This window comes from Ictidomys tridecemlineatus, chromosome 13 (genome assembly GCF_052094955.1).
Source record: "Ictidomys tridecemlineatus isolate mIctTri1 chromosome 13, mIctTri1.hap1, whole genome shotgun sequence".
NCBI classification, from domain to species: domain Eukaryota; kingdom Metazoa; phylum Chordata; class Mammalia; order Rodentia; family Sciuridae; genus Ictidomys; species Ictidomys tridecemlineatus.
Genome location: NC_135489.1, coordinates 96,729,327 through 96,745,425, shown reverse-complemented (window position 1 = coordinate 96,745,425; position 16,099 = coordinate 96,729,327). Strand labels below are relative to the sequence as shown.

Sequence of the window (16,099 nt, the reverse complement as noted above, 5' to 3'; positions counted from 1 at the left end):
GACAGGAACCAAAAAGGATAGATGTTGTTGGCAAAACCCCTGGGTTTTCCACCACAGTACATCGACATTCGGGGCTGGATAATTCCTTTTTGAGGATTGTCCTATGCATTGTAGGACATTTGGCAGCATTCTTGGTCTCTCTTCACTAGATGCAAATAGCAGATGCTTCCCCACCCCTAACAAAAACTATCTCCAGATTCAAATGTATTGTCCAATTTTCTTTCCTCACTCCCAAACACTGCTTTAACTTTCGTCTGTTGTGATGGTAACATTGGGAGCCTTCAAGATTGCATGGGCCAGAGACATCCGAAAGGGCCACACTCCAGAGCTCTGAATGTCCCTATTGGGTTGTTTAGTTTTGTTTTTCTCCACACTGGGGAATGAACCCAAGGGTACTTCACAGCTGGGCTACTTCCCCTCCTTTCTTTTTTTCTTTCTTTCTTTTTTTTAATATGAATGGAACACAGGAACACTTGGCCACTAAGCTAAATTCCCAACCGTATTTTCTTACTTTCACATACCGTCTCACTGAATTTGCTGAAGTTGGCCTCCAACTTCCTATCCTGCTTCTGCTTCAGCCTTCTAAGTCCCTAGGATTACAGACATGGGCCATAATCTCCAGCTTCACACTGGGCTTTGATATCACATATATACCTGCCAAAGGGTGTTTTAAATAAATCTAATCAAAATGGGTGGTAAACAACAGACAAATCCAAACTGAGGAACACTAAAACAATTACAATGAGCTTCTCAAAAAAACCTTGTACAAAGAGTAAAATAACCAGGCAGTCAGGATAATGGGCCCCATTCAAACACACCTGGAGGCTAGACATATTCATGAGCACCATCAAGGCCTATTTCAAACATAAAGGACCTTGAGACTCACCTGTGGGAACACCTTCAGCCAATTCCTTTTGCACAGAAGGTGAGTGTGAACCCAGAGGGAAGAAAGGTTGGAAGTGAAAGTGAAAGATAGCGTGGATGCCTTTCTCAATACCTATTTTACATTGCTTTCACTCCATGCTCAGCCCAGAACCACGTATAAACTCCTAAACACACCAAAATGGTTTTTCTGCTATCAGGCCCCCTCCCACATGGCGGGAGTTCTATATCTTCTTGCTTAACTAAATCCCATACCATTTACTCTTCCCTTCTGATTGTCCATGAATTTTAGTCTTCAACCCAGAGGAAAGCAAGGAATCAGATCATCTCAAAATTCCGCCTTCATTACCAGAAAAAAAAAAATACAAAAAGCTAGGGAATTAATCCAGAAAAAGGAGACCACAACTAATCCATTAGTTGAACTTTGATCTAGCTCTGGGTTGGGGGGGTGGAGCTAAGAGATTTGAAAGATAATTGGGGAACTTTGTATATACTGAAGAATATTACAAAATCATTCAGTTTTGTTATGACTAATAAAAATATCTGTGTTTTTAAGAGGTGCTTCTAAATCAGAATCCTGATGACTACAATTTGCTTTCAAATGTCTCAGAAATATTGTATTTCATTTGGAAAGAAAGCAAATGTAGCAAAATATTTAAAATTGATGAATCTAGGTAATGGATATGTGAATGTTCATTGTGTAATCTCCAGTTTTTCTAGAGAACAGAAACTTTTCAGAATAAAGAGTTGGATAAACAGAATCCGAGTGTTTTTTGAATGTGTACAATACTGATCCACATTGATTCAACTCCCCAGGCAGCTCCTGCTCTCCTCAACTTGCTAATCAAGTACTTCCAGAAACTCCAATGTATAGATCTCTTTACAGATAACCACACTGCACTTTGGAGACTGAGTCAGAGGGACTACATATATTTTTCTTCCCAAAGTAAAATGATTAAATGCAAATCAACTGACAGTCTTGGCCTTTATCTTTTAACTAGGGGTTCCTGGAGTCCTCTCTAGTGGCACCCCACTTCCACCAAGGAGTCTTAATTAAGCTTCTCCAGAGACCCTCACCATAATTGTTCTTATTAACAGAATATCAGCAAAAAATTCTGCAAAATAAAACTCAGTGTGGTTAGGACTTACTATTTTTTGTGAGGACTAATTTGCTCTGTCTTGTAGTCTGGCCACAGATATGACTTTTTTTTTTTTTTCTACTTTTGAGGTAAAACTTGTAAAACCTCTGACTAATCTGAAAAATGGGATTAAAAGCACTTTTTGTGAACTCAAAAAAAAAAAAAATATATATATATATATATATATACATATATACTTTTATGTAGACTCCTGCAAAAATGTAAACCTCCAAGTCATGTGTACCCCCCCATGACTGGGTATAAAGTTCCAAGAATTTCCAGACTTGGGGTCCATAGAAATCTTTAGGTGCAAACCTCACTCTGGATGGCTGCATCTAATAAACCTGCTTCCTACTAATTCCTCAGGTGTCCAGGCTCATCTGTCCTACATCACTACTAGCAGGGAAGGATCCCCTTCCCTCAAGAAATCCTTCAACACAATAGAAAGTATTCAGTATGGGTCTAGTGTATACCAAAGCACTTGATTCATTTTTTGCACTGGCTTAACCTATGGGTGGGTACTATGGTGTGTCCTATGAAGATTTATGTGTTAGAAGCTTGGTCCTCAGTATGTGGTATGAGTACCAGAAATATTATAGGATTTTTGACTGTTGATAGTGTGTGTTGGATAAAAGACTATAAGCAATATATATGCCTATGATGTAATGTGAACTGCAAAATTTAGATAAACTGCAGAACTTAGATAGACTTAAGTTAGTGATATAAGAGTATACACCCCAGGACTCACTCAGTTAAGTGCCATGAGCATTAATAAAATAGATTTGATTGAATCTACCTGCATCTCAGACCAAGTCAATACCTAACTGTTCCTGATAGTATGGTGATGGTAAGAAACGGGAGGAGCTTTAAGAGGTTAGGCCTAGACTGAAGTCATTAGGTCATTAGAAGCACTAACCTGGAAGGGATTTAGAGGGGAAGGGTTCTCATAGGACCCTGGTGAGTTCTCAAGAGATGTGGTTATAAAAAGAAAAAAAAAGCCAGACTGCTGGGAGCCGCGGTGCACACCTATAATCCCAGTGCCTTGGGAGGCTGAGGCGGGAGGATTGAGAGTTCAAAGCCAGCCTTAACAACTTGGCAAAGCCCTAAGCAACTCGGGGAGACCCTGCCTGTAAAGAAAAATATGAAAAGGGGTTGTGCTTCAGTGGTTAAGCGCCCCTGGGTCCAATCCCTGGTATCAAAAAAAAAAAAAAAAAAAAGCAAAAACCAAGACTGGCCTCTGTCTCCCTGAGTGATTTCTCCCTCTCTCATGTGCAGACTATGATGCCATCTGCCATGATGTGACTCAGTTGGGGATTTGCACTAACCTATTTGGACTGTCAACCTCTAAAACTGAGCTAAATAAGCTTTACTTTCTTTCTTTTTTTTTTTATAGCAACAGAAAAAAAAAAAAGATTAAACCACGGGTGAGTTTGATGGTCCACCTTGTAAGTAAGGATCTTCTCTTATAGCTGAATAGGTCATCCCTGAACTCATGAGGCCATCTGCTCCCATGCAGTGGTGCAAGGGTCATTGAACTGGGACCACTCAACGTGATTGAGGTTCATGCTGACTCTCATACTCCCATCCACAGCTACTGGATTTATAGATAGGCGGATCAGACAGTCCTAACCTGTGAATCCTGGCAAGATCGTGGCTGGACTGGTTCAGAAGCAGCTCTTCTCTGCTGGTGCTGAAGAGGTGCTGGGGCTAGAATTCACAGAGCCAAATTCATACTTTTTTAATACTAAGTTGTGTGGCCTAAATCTATCTCTGCACTTAGGTTATAAAGTGTTGCCCAAAGCAGTCTCCATACATAATAACATATAAGCAAATGGAAATCTAACCTGAGAGTATACTCAAGTAACCAAGCAACTGAGTCTTGGCCAATCATGGCAGTTAATCTTCAGCCAAGCACAGACTACCAATTACTTACACCATGCCCATAGAAGGCAAATGCTCACTCCAGCTAATCAGGTTGCTTGTGTATATCACTTTTTCTCTGGCTATAAATATAACTTGCACATTTAGTAGGGTGGGGGAGTACCCCTGAGTTCAATCCCTGTACCAAATAATAAGTAGACAGGGCTGGGGACATAGCTGGGTGGCAACATGCCCTTGGGTTCAAGTGCCCTTGGGTTCAATTTCCACTACCAGAGAGAGAGAGAGAGAGAGAGACATCTATAAACAAAATGTGGATTCCTAAGGGTGTCTCCCTCTGTGCTAGGAAGAATGTAATCCCTTTAATCTGCCTAATACACCTGGCTTTTGTTTATCAGGCTTTTGGGGACATTGAGTGATAACAAGAGGGTGAACAGTCTCCGCCACACCCTTCATTCTTTGGGAATAATAGAATTAAAATCTGAAGTTAAAAACCAACTCTGAGAGGGGCTCTTGAGGTCCACTCATTTCTCTGGTTTATCTGCTAGGTATTCATGAGGTACACATCTTATGTTTGTTTTTCTTTCATTAACCCACCTTTTGTGACAGAGACGCAACCCAACTAAAAACTCAAAGGGTGGAGGGAAAATTGTTTCTTCTTCCCCTGCTCCAGCCTGTCATTTTTCTCTGGAAAGTCCAGCAGCAGCAGAACTACAAGGGGCAGACAGGACTCCTCTCCTCCCAGGATCCCCGTTTCTCCAAGAGAACCCCTCTTGGGGCTGGAGCTGTGGCTCAGGGGTAGAACACCTGCCTTTCTAACAGGCTCTGGGTTCAATCCCCAGCACCACAAAATAAAATAAAAAGAAGCACCCTCTCTCCACAGTCATCTTGTTGCTGAAAGCTCTGTCCTTGTCCCCGATGCCGAGCCAATGACAAGGACGCAGTTTTGAGACAACTGCAAACTGAAAAAAATAAAGCTTCGTTTATTGCTTTGCTAGCAAAGGAGGAGACTCAGGGGATTATGGTCCCAGAGGCTATGATTCTCCCCATCAGCAGGAACAGGGGGCGTTTAAAGAGGTGACTCCAAGGCTACACTCCACAGGTTCTGTCTAGATGTCTAGAGCCGACATTCACTTGTTAATTTGGGAGATGGTCATTTCTGAGATCTTCTGGTGCCATCCCCAAAGCCTAGATGACTTTGTTCCTATGGTGGGTGTCTACTGCGGACAGTTAACTCTGCCCTGGATGGAGGATAAAGGTAATCCTGTTTCCCCTGAGATTAGAGAGAGAGGGGGAGACAGATCTGTTTTTAAAATAAGTGACAGTGGCAGAGCAGCAAGGGCTACACTCAATGAAATGGTGGTGGGAAACAGACTAGAGTCCAGGTTTTATCTTCTGCTGGCGGGCCCAGAGAAAAACAAAAACTCCTTATTCTGAGCCCTGGTCCACTGTTTCTCACAATATTTATAATTACTTGACATCATCTCAGATCCATCCTATCACTGGGAATTTTGAATTCCATGCTGGGGATGTGGCTCGAGCGGTAGCGCACTTGCCTGGCATGCATGCGGCCCGGGTTCGATCCTCAGCAACACATACAGACAAAGATGTTGTGTCCGCCAAATACTGAAAAATAAATATTAAAATATTCTCTCTCTCACTCTTTCTTTAAAAAAAAAAAATCCTAATCTATGTGGCTGAAGGCCTTGTGCAGGGTCTGTAACAGAAAGCAAGTTCACAGAAATAGATAAAAAACTGCTCTTTTCAAGAACATCACAAAATAGACCACTGCTCTCTGTGTGTTTGTGTGTGTATGTGTATGTGTGTGTGTGTGTGTGTGAGTGAGTGCACAGGGATTGAACCCAGGGCCTCATGCATGCGAGGCAAGCACTCTACCAACTGAGCTATATCCCTGGTCCTAGACCACTTTTTTTTTAGACCACAGCTGAATGCATTGATCCTGGAGCATCAGCACATTCCCAAGTCACTGTGCCAGGCACCTCCAGACTTCTCTCAGATACTTGAAACCATCTGTGTGGCAGCACTGCTGAATAGCCCTTCCATTCCCTGTCTGAACAGATATCAAATAGACTCCCAGCAAGCATAAGGCACCTAGTATGGACAGAAAGTCTACATATACAAGAATGGGTGGTGGTGGTGGTGGTGGTGTGTGTACTAAGGACTGAACCCAGAGGCATTGAACTAGATATCCCCAGCCCTTTATTTTATGAGACAGGGTCTCACCAATTTGCTTAGGGTTTTGCTAAACTTGGCCTCTGTTAGGGAGAACTTGACTTAGGCAATGCCATTTTGAAATATATCCTCCACCTTAGAACAAATGTTGCCCCATGGTCACTCCGACCTAGAACAATGGTCAACTTGACCTAAACACCAGACAATACCCTGTAACAAGAATTGTTGTCTGGGACTGAAATCTTGAGAAACGCCTCATTGGACAGGGAACTGGGACAACCACAGAGAATGATAATGAGGACCATAGGGACCCTTCCCTGACAACCCCCTAACCCTTTCACTTCCCTATGAGGTCCTTAGGCTGTCGGCAGAGGATGCGCTCCAAGCTGCACCAGGATTTCCCCTTTGCAGATTTGTTTCAAATAAAACCATTCCTGTTTAGCTGCCTTGCCTGCCTTCCTCTTGATTTCCTTACAGCGTTGGACCTGTGATCCTCCTGCCTCAGCCTCCTGAGTCACTAGATTACAAGCATGCACCACCGTTTCCAGCACTTACAAACACAAGAAGGTTTACGCTTCACAGAGGGCCTAGCACATAGTGCTCCAGAAATGTACACGGAGTGAAGGACTCACAGGGACAGACCCACAGGGACAGGGACAACCATCTGGTCACCCACCTGGCTACTTTTCTGCCCTTGGGCTCTCTTCCACTTCTGAACCATGCAGGTAGTTTTCTGCAACGTCGTCATAGGCAAATAAATGCTTTTCAATGTCACCTCCTCAAAGAAACCTCCCTTGACCACACACGTGACTAGAATGTCGACGTATTAACCATATTCTGTTACTTTCTTCCATCCATAAAACTGATCACTTTTGTGATTATATTAGTATCAGTTGGTTTTCTTGTGTGTCTTGGTGCCCCCACTTCATTACCAAGGCCAGAGGGTAGCAACCAATTCTATTTTTATTGTCAAAATGCTCCCTACATGACAGTGACAGTTCAAAGACTATTCACCCTATGTGAATGCAGGACTTATTCTGGAAATACGGGGCCATGTGGGTTTAGTAAAATACAGGGCCTATGGCGGTCCTTGAATATCAGAACATTGGAGATTTTAAATACTCTTTACGCACTGTTAGGGAGTTCTGTCAAGGATCAAAATGGGTTCTAGCCAGGCACTATGGCTCATGCCTATAATCCCAGCTATTTGGGAGGTGGAGGAAGGATACCAGATTCTCAGTGACTTTATAAAACCCTGTTTCAAAATAAAAAATAAAAGTATGGGGATGTACCTCAGCGGTAAATCACCCCTGGATTCAATTGAAAATATGCAGTAAAGTTTGTAGGATAAACTGCTGAATTAATCTGGTGCTATCTAGAGAAGAATTTGGAGAGCTAATTTTGAAATATGGGAACCACGTAGAGGCCTGTTGTGGTAGCAGACCTCTGAGGACAGAATTGGGACTGACGGGGTGCTCAGGAAAAGGGAGCCTCACCTGATGGCACACGTCTGTCATCCCAGCTACTGGGGAGGCTGAGGCATGAGGATGGCAAGTTTGAGGACTGCATTGTCAATACAGCAAGACCCTCTGCAACACCCTCAACTTAGATCCCGTCTCCTAAAGGACAGGGGCGCCTGGGAGGCTGAGACAGGAGGACCGTAAGTTCAAAGCCAGCCTCAGCAAAAGTGAGGTGCTAAGCAACTCAGGGGGACCCTGTCTCTAAATTAAATACAATCTAGGGCAGAGGATGGGACTCAGTGGTAGAGCACCTCTGGGTTCTACCCAGAAGGGAGGAGTAGGGCATTCGATCCTAAAGAAGATACTATAAAACTATTAGAACTTAAAAAAAAAAAAAAGCTACTAGAACTAATAAATGAGTTCAGCACTGTTGTAGGATATAAGATCTATATACAAAAATCAATTGCATTTCTTGTCTGGGGATGTGGCTCGGTGGTAGAGTATTTGCTTGGCATGGGTGAAGCCTTGGGTTCAATCACTGCTACCATACAAAAAAATGTAAAATAAAAATCAATTGCATTTCTAAGTAAGTTAAAAAGCATCCCAGGAGCTGGGGATATACATAAGTATTAGAGCACATGCTAGTGTATGCAAGGCCTTGGTTTTGATCCCTAGCTCCAAAGAAAAACATAAGAAGCATCCAGGGCTGGGGATGTGGCTCAAGCGGTAGCGCGCTTGCCTGGCATGCGTGTGGCCCGGGTTCGATCCTCAGCACCACATACCAACAAAGATGTTGTGTCCGCCGAGAACTAAAAACTAAATATTAAAAATTCTCTCTCTCTCTCTCCTCTCTCACTCTCTCTTTAGAAAAAAAAAAAAAAAAGAAGCATCCAATGTTCGTAAATTAAAGACACATTTATAGAGACAAAGTAGATGAGTTGTTCCAGGCCTGGTGGTGTCAACCTGGAATCCCAGCAGCTCAGAAGGCTGAGACAGGAAGATTGTGAGTTCAAAGCCAGCCTCAGCAACTTAACAAGGTCCTAAGCAACTCAGCAAGACTCTGTCTCTAAATACAGAAAAGGGCTGGGGATGTGAATCAGTGGTTACGTGCCCCTGGGTTCAATCCCTAGTACCAAAAAAAAAAAGTAGATTAGTTGAAGAACTGAAGGATTGGGAGATGGTGAGGTGATGGCTAAGGGGTTCAGGGTTTCTTTGGGAGATAAAAAAGAGGTTCTATAACTGTGACTATGGATACGTGTTTAGGCAAATATACTAAAAACCATCGAATTGTATAGTTTAAATAGCCAAATTGTACAGTACGTGAATTTTATTTCCAAAAAAGCTATTAAGAAAGAACAGAACAAGCCAGGAATAGTAGCGTATGCCTGTATCCCAGCAGTTTAGGAGGCTGAGGCAGGAGGCTCGCAAGTTCAAAGCCAGCTTCAGCCAACTGTGGGGCCTTAAGCAACTCAGTGAGACCCTGTCTTTAAATAAAATATAAAATAGGCTGGGGATGTGGCTCAGCAGTTCAGTGCCTGTGGGTTCCATTCCTAGTACCAAAAAAAAAAAAAAAAAAAGACTAGGTCATCTGCTGGCTTTAAGTCAGAGTGTGTGTGATAAGCGTTCAGCCTCAGGAGGGTGCTGAGTCTGACCACAGCTCCTCTGGGTACAAAGATGAATTGCAGATGTGCAAAACCTGCGACCAGGCAATGGAGACCCAGCATTCCAGCAGGTAATACACATCCTAGATAATACTCAGGGGACATATCTGTTTGGCCAGGACAACACCCTTGCCACCTAAGACAGCCAAGAAACGAGCCACCAGGCAATGCCAGCAAAGGACCAGAGAGGCCTCCCACCAGAATGCTCAGCCCAAGTCCTGACCCAGGGCCCTCTCTCTCTCCCAGCATGGCCAGTCTTCTGCCTGGGAGAAGGAAGGCGTGCTTATCACACAGGACAGAGCAGTGTTGGTACCAACTATTCTTACCATATTCCAGAGTAATATCTTCTCGGGACTTGACATTTGGGTCTCCAACTCTGCTTGTAAACTTCAAAACTTTGTATCTCCAACTCAAATCTCTGCCTTGAGATCTGAGTTTACTTTGTAAACCAAAAGCCAAGAATGTTATCTTCAATCTTCTAATCAACTCTCCTTTGAGGCAGAAGGGTTGAAACATTCCACGTAGATGAATGTAGATGAATTCCGCTGTGTTTAATCAGTTAAAAGCCTGTACTTTTAATGTGTGTATATACATATTAATATTATATTAATGTGTCAGGCTGGGGATGTAGCACAGTGGTAGAGTATGTGCTTAGCATACAGGAGAACCTGGATTTGATCCTTAACATCGCAAAAAAGAGACAGACACCAGACACCATGCCACAGGCCTGTAACCCAACAACTTGGAGACTAAGGCAGGAGGACTGCAAGTTCAAAGCCACCCTGAGCAACTTACCAAGCCCCTGTGTGAAAATAAAAAATAAAAATGGCTGGGGGCTGGGGATGTGGCTCAAGCGGTAGCGCGCTCGCCTGGCGTGCGTGCAGCCCGGGTTCGATCCTCAGCACCACATACAAACAAAGATGTTGTGTCCACGAAGAACTGAAAAATAAATATTAAAATTCTCTCTCTCTCTCCAGCTCTCACTCTCTCTTTAAAAAGAAAAAAATGGCTGGGGATATAGCTTAGTGGTAGAGTTTCCCTGGGTTTAATCCTTAGTACCAAAAAAAAAAAAAAAATAGGAGAAAGAAACAGCATACATTAACATGTTGTATTAAAATACACATTTCTGGGGCTGGGGATGTGGCTCAAGCGGTAGCGCGCTCACCTGGCATGTGTGTGGCCCGGGTTCAAGCCTCAGCACCATATACAAAGATGTTGTGTCCACCGAGAACTAAAAAATATTAAAGAAAAAAATCTTAAAATACACATTTCTGTTCATTTGTATGTAAAACTTTGGCAAAATTTAGCTAGTTTTCTCTACCTTCAATTTTATTTTATTTATTTCTTTTTTATTTTTTTATTTTTATTTTTTTGGTACCAGGGATTAAACCCAGGGGTATTTAACCAATGAGCCACATCCCAGTCCCTTTTTTACGTTTTATTTAGAGACAGAATCTTGCTGAGTTGCTTAGGCCCTCACTAAGTTGCTGAGGCTGGCTTCGAACATGCGATCCTCCTGCCTCAGCCTTCTAAACTGATGGGATTACAGGTGTGCGCCACTGCACCGGCTGTTCTGTCTTCAATATTAATTAAGCTAAATATGTCAACCCTCTCATCCCCACTTCCCCTCAACTCATGCAATTTAGAAATCATTGCTCTCGATCCACGGGGTTGGGTGTGGCCAGCTTCAGAAACAAGGAAGTGGGGGGAATTCAGTAAATACTCTATAGTGCGGTCTGCACATGGGGAACCAGGTCTAGCTAGAGTAGTTTGTGCGAACGTTGTGCTAATGATGATAGTGAAGCCAGATTTAAAGTTAGGTAGTCAGTGTAGTTAGGTAAATCGGGTCTAATATCGAGTGAAATCTAAAATGGAGGCCATGCTGGGAATGACTCTGGGAAACTTGGGACAACTCATGGAATGTTAATGAAGTCCTTGAAAAGGCCCAAGGCCAGAGCCCATCCCAAAGAAGTGATAAGGAACAGCCCCCAGCAAACTTGAAGGTGCTGACTCAGAAGTCCTTCCTGCCCAGATTACTTCTTTGGCCCACCTGTGTCCCACCCCTGGGGCCTTCCCACCTACATTCCATCACCAAAACTATAAAAAGGGGAAACAACCGCACTTCCACAGATCCCACCTCTTGGGTCCCCTTCTTCCTCCGGGAGAAGTCTTTTCTGCTGTCTTTGTCACCCGTCAACAGCGGTAACAATAGGATAATAGGGAGTTAGAGGCTTAGAAGAAGAATCTATCATTATGTCCTGGACAGATGGATTCTGGTCTGGAGGACAAATGTCAACTGGCCCCTGGAAGCTTGTCTTCGAGCAGTGAAGGGTGAATCATTGGGGACCAGGGTTGAATCAGGGGAAGAGTGCTCGCCTAGCATGTGTGAGGCACTGGGTTCGATCCCTGGCACTAGGTAAAAATAAGCAATTGAAATAAAGGTATTATGTCCATCTACAACTAAAAAAACGTGTGTGGGGGGGGGATCATTGCCTTTGTCAGCCATGAGCAAACTTCCTGTGGGAGGAAATTGTTTCAGATCCCTTCCCTCGGAACTGCAAATGAAGTCTGCCATTCTGAGTTAGAAGCATACCTTTGAGTATGTTTGTTTTTGCAGTCCTGGGGATTGAACCCAGAGTCACTCTACCATTGAACTACATTCCCCTGCCTCATCTAGCTTTCTATCCATCCATCCATCCATCCATCCATCCATCAAGACATGGCTTGACTTGAACTTGCGGTCCTCATGAAATTAATCATCACAGCACATTTTTATGTGCTTGTATGCCATCTACATAACTCTTGATTTTTACTCATTCTCTAATTACATTGTTCAGGATTTTGATTGTTGACTTGGGAGAGTTCTTTATTTTAGGTACTAGTCTTTTTTTTTTTTTGGTACTGAGGATTGAACTCAGGTTGCTCAACCACTGAGCCACATCTCCAGCCACATCTTTTATATATATATATATATATATATATATATATTTTGTTGCTAAGATGCTGAGGCTGGCTTTCAAACTCAAGATCCTCCTGCCTCAGCCTCCCGAGACGAGGATTTTAGGGGCTCAGCTAGGTACTAGTCTTTTGTTGACTATGTGGATTGCAAAGATTTTCTCCCACTCTATAGCTTGTCTTTTATCTTCTTAATAGGGTATTTCATAGATCAAAAGTTTGGATTGAATTGTGCCTCCCCACCAAGAAGATATGTTGAAGTCTTAACCCCTGGTACCTATGAATAGGACCTTATTTGGAAATAGGGTCTTTGTGGACACGATCAAGTTAAGAGAAAGGGCTGGGGATGTGGCTCAAGCGGTAGCGCGCTCGCCTGGCATGCGTGCAGCCCGGGTTCGATCCTCAGCACCACATACCAACAAAGATGTTGTGTCCACCGAGAACTAAAAAATAAGTATTAAAAATTCTCTCTCTCCTCTCTCAATCTCTCCTTAAAAAAAAAAGTTAAGAGAAAGTCAGAGGATTATGATGGGGCCCTAACCCTTGGATGTTGTCTTTTTATGAAGACAGAGACTCGAGACAAAAAAGACAGAGACACCCAGAGACAAAGGCAGAGATTGGAGCTGTGTCTGCCAGCCTGGGGAAACCTAGAACTCTCAGCAACTGCTAGAAACTGCAAGAAGCAAAGCACTCTGTCTCCAGAGGGAGCGTGGCCCTGCCGACACCTGATTTCATCGAGAGAATGGATCTGTTTCTGAAGCCATCCAGATTGCGGGCATTTGTCGTGAGAGCCCCAGGAAATGAACACGCCGATTAGTCAACTTTTCCTTTCACAAACTGGGCTTTGGGTTCCAAGTCTAGGAAACCAATGCCTTGCTCTAGATCCTGAAGGTTTTTCCTCCTTAGACCTTCTCCTAAAAGTTTTATAGTTTTTCGCTTTACATTCAATTTCATGATTCATTTGAGTGAATTTTTCCCTAAGCCATGAGACTTAGGAGCCATATATATATATACTGGCTAATGTTGTATAGCTTTTAGCATCCAAGTCCTGTGCATGTTTTAGACTGGTACCTAAGGGTTTTTGTTTGTTTTAAAAGATGGTTGTTGCTATGCTGCGGAGGTTGGAGCACCGTGTCTATTCCCAGATGCGACCCCACTACTGATCAGCACAGGAGGTTTGACTCCTTCCGTTTCCAATGAGCCAGCTCACCCTTCCTTAGGTTGCTTGCTGGTTCCTGCCTCCAGGGGGATCACAACATTGACGCTAAACTTAGTGAAAATACCTGATAAATACAGCCTACTACAGCCTTCGGCTCCAAGGCTCAAGGGATCTTCCTGCCTTGTCCTGGCCCCTCACTGAGACTGAGACTCTAGGTGCGTGCCACCCTGCTCACCTAGACCTCAGCACTTGAAGAATGGCTTGAAGTGGTTTCTAAATTTTTCTAGAACTTTCTTTCTTTCTGTTTTCGTCAGCTTTTTTTTTTTTTTTTTTTTTTTTGCGATTATGGCTAAAGGACCTGGCCAGAACAATTTTAAAGGAGGAAAAGTTTAGTTGAAGGCTTACGGTTTCAGAGGTCTCAGTCCACAGAAGGCCGGCTGCATTCCACGGGGCCCCAGGTGAGGCTGAGGATCACGGAGACAGAGTGTGGCAGAGGGAAGCAGCTCACATCTCCAGGAGGTAGAGAGACTCCCGGGGCCAGATTCAAAGGTCTACCCCAGAGCCACACCCCATCCCCACCCCCTCCAGCCACACCCACCACTTCAGCTGCCACTCAGTTAATTCCTGGCAGGGGATTAACTCCCTCATTGGGTTAGGACTCTTACCACTCCACCTGTTTCTCCTCTGAACCTTCTTGAGCTTCGAGGGGACACCTCACTTCCAAACCATAACACTCCCTTTTTTTCTTTGTGTGGTGATAGGAATTGAACCCAGGGATACTCTCCCGCTGAGCCACATCCCCAGTCCTTTTAATTTTTTATTTTGAGACAGGGTCTTGTTACTGAAAGCCAGGTCTTTGTCCTCTATGCCAATTCATGCCGATGTAGTAACGAGGATAAGGTTTTGAGAAACAAGGGGAAAAGTTTTGTTGCTTTGCTGGCAAATGAGGAGCACAGCAAACTCCTGTTCCAGAGGCTGCGATTCTGCCTGTCCCTGGGGAGAACCAAGGTGTTTTCCTGTTGTTATTGTTGTTGTTTGTTTGTTTGTTTGTTTTTAAAGAAGATAGTCAAAGGCTACAGTCCAGGCGTTCCCTATAGGGGGCTGGTGATTCACTTGTTAATTTGAGAGTTAGCTGTCCCTTTCCTGTGGTGGGTGTGTGTTCAAAGACTGATAACTAGGCCTAAAATGGGAAAGAAAAGATAACTCCCTAATCCTTCTAGGGAGGAGGAGAGGAAGAAGGGAGAAAAAAAAATGTCTCTTTTAAAATAAGCCTCAGAGCAGAGTAGCGAGGGCTGTCTTCAGAAAGCATGAGGATGAACCACTCGCCAAGTTGCTGAGTGAGGCTGGCTTCAAACATGCCAGCCTTCTGCCTCAGCCTCCTGAGTCGCTGGGATTACAGGTGTGTGCCCCTGTGCTCAATTTGTATTTTAATTTTGATATGTACAGATTCATGGCTAGTACAAAGAAATAAAGTTTCTACATATAAAATCATACCCTCTTCAAAAAAGGACAATTTCTTTCTTCCATTTTTTTTTTCCTTTTTCAGGGCTGGGGATTCAATGAAGGAGTAGGCAAGCACTCTACGTCTGAGCCACACAGCTAGCCCCTCATTTCTCCCTCTCTGATCTCTGTCATCTGTATGTAGCAGGGATTCACTTGATGTTTTGTCTACATCTCTCATCACTTTGAAACTTACATGTTTTTTTTTTCTTTTTCCTAAACTTCTCCTGAAAAACCAGCCTCAGAGCAAAGCCTGTCCAAGGAAGGGGGCGTGACCCTTGTCCTTGGAAAGACCCACAGAGCACTTCTAGGCAGATAGCTACCCTGCAGAATTGTTTATCTACAAATAACCGGGGAGATATGCGGAGCCAGGTGTCCCTGACTCAGTCAGGCTAGGTGGGGACCCATAGCAACCCCCTAGCAGCCACCAATCAGCATGAGACAGGGAAATACCTGGGATGCCAGATGACCCCCCAGTAGTTTATGGTGGTTGATAACATGTTGGGAAACCATGTAGTTCAGCAGGAACACCCCTCTTGGCTCAAACCAATCAGTTCAAACCAATGCCCCATACCCAACTTGTTCCCACCAGTGAATGTGCTAATCATGATTTAGAGTTGTTATTTGATTTTCCCTCGGTGTGTGATGATTTGCTAAGAGAAGCTATGATGTATGTGAAGTCCCTGCCTTCTCCAAAGAATGTATAAAACTGCTGCAAACCCTGGGCTCAGGGGCCTCTCAGCGTCACCAGTTGCTGTGTGAGCGGAGGACCGAGCTAGCTCGCAATAAACACCTCTTTGCTGCTTACATCGATCTTGGTCTCTGGGGGTCTTTTGGGGGTCCCGAATTCGAGCATAACATCTCCTTTGCTAGCAAAGCAATAAAGCTTTTTCCTTTTTCTCCAAACCATGTCCTAGTTATTGCATTGCCATTGAGGACAAGGACCAACAGCCTTTGGGCAACATGTATGTCTTTCATTTCCATTTCTTGCCTTTTGCGTCGCAGAGGATCTCCAACACTATGTTGAAAAAGACTCCGGAGAGCTGACATCTTTTCCTTGTACCTGATTTTCGAGGGAAATTATCGTTTTTCACCATCAGGAATAATGTTATCTCTAGGATTTTTTTTTTTTGTAGATGTGCTTTATCATGTTGAAGAGGTTCCTTGCCATTTTAATTTGCTGTGAGTTTTTCATCATTAATGGATATCGAATTCAAAAGTTTCATCCTCATCGATTGGCATCATGGTGTGATTTTTTTTTTCCTTCATGTT

The 16,099-nt window shown here is 43.6% G+C and overlaps 1 pseudogene; it reads left to right on the top strand.

The window, feature by feature from the left end:
- LOC110597123 (small ribosomal subunit protein uS5 pseudogene) overlaps window positions 1-16,099 on the top strand; it is a 180,323-nt pseudogene that overhangs the window by 873 nt on the left and 163,351 nt on the right.